Below are 1,425 nucleotides of genomic sequence, written 5' to 3'. Positions count from 1 at the left end.
ACTAGAACTGAACTAGAACTGAACTAGAACTGAACTAGAACTGAACTAGAACTGAACTAGAACTGAACTAGAACTGAACTAGAATTGAACTAGAATTAAACTAGAACTGAACTAGAACTGAACTAGAACTGAACTATAGGATAGAGTATAGACTATACTGTAAACTATACTACTGACTAGACTATAGATTAGACTATAGACCAGACTATAAACTAAACTATAAACTAGACTATTGTCTAGACTTTAGATTAGTAAATAGACTAGATTATAGACTATTCTATAGACTAGACTATAGTCTGGTCTATGGGCTAGACCATAAACTTTGCTATAGAGAAGATAATTTGTTGCAAATTAATCTGAATCATAAATAATCATATGGACTCATCTTTCTTTTATATATTCATATCAATATAAGTATTGGACTCCCATAAATATTTCAGGTTCTCTTCAACAAATTTAAACTTTCAAATCTAAAAAAATCACTTACCTTTGGTCATCTGCTAAAAGTTCTTGATTTCTCATTGATGATGCGGGTTACTTTTTTTATTTACAATATTTTACTTATTTTAATTGATGATCAAAATTTCAATGGACGATTGGTTGTTTGATGTTCTCTTCACTTGTCTTGATGAAGTATTTAATTTATTTGAAATTGATTTTGAAAATTTTTATATCAAGATGACAATTCCTCATAATGGTTTTTATGTGATCAACAGTAACAGGTTTTGTCTTTTATTAGCGCCTTAACACTGGTCAGTTTCTCTAAAATATCATTTGGTAAAACAGGTGTTGTATTAAATCTTCCAAGAAAAAATCAAAGAGGTTCCTAAATCAAGTTCCATTGTAAAGTTGTAAAATTGCAATCTCTTCTTTTCATTGCTTTAAAATTGATAACAAAATTTAATGTATTATTGTAGAGGCCAAAATATCTAAAAGTAAAAGAAAAATATAAAGATTATAGATCCCCCTCTTTGTAATGTTTTTATCATCATTCCAATACAAATACTAGTTCATAAAATTTATTAATTCCCTGTCTTTAGCATACGTTTTATTATGTCGTTTTATAGACTTGACTTCCTTTTGTTTAAAATAAATCACAAAATTAAATACAAGATGCATTTAATGGCAACAAACGAACAGAAAACGTATTCAAGGATAAAGGACCAGATAACAATTGAACAATAAACAACAACCACAAGTTTTTTTATTTGTTTGATAAGCTTTGAGGGGAGTTGGAGATACCAAACCAGCCAGCCAACCAGCCATCAACACCAATTGTTGCTTTGCCAACCATTGCAATAAGACATCAGAGCAAGTAATAAAAAAACAAGTAAGAGTTCTATATTCGGCTGTGCCGAATCTTATATACCCTTCACCATGATGTGTTTAAAGCCTTTTGTACCTTTTGAAGAACGAAAAAGTACC

This window comes from Lucilia cuprina, chromosome 4 (genome assembly GCF_022045245.1).
Source record: "Lucilia cuprina isolate Lc7/37 chromosome 4, ASM2204524v1, whole genome shotgun sequence".
Lineage (NCBI taxonomy): Eukaryota > Metazoa > Arthropoda > Insecta > Diptera > Calliphoridae > Lucilia > Lucilia cuprina.
Note: the sequence above shows the minus strand (reverse complement) of the source record.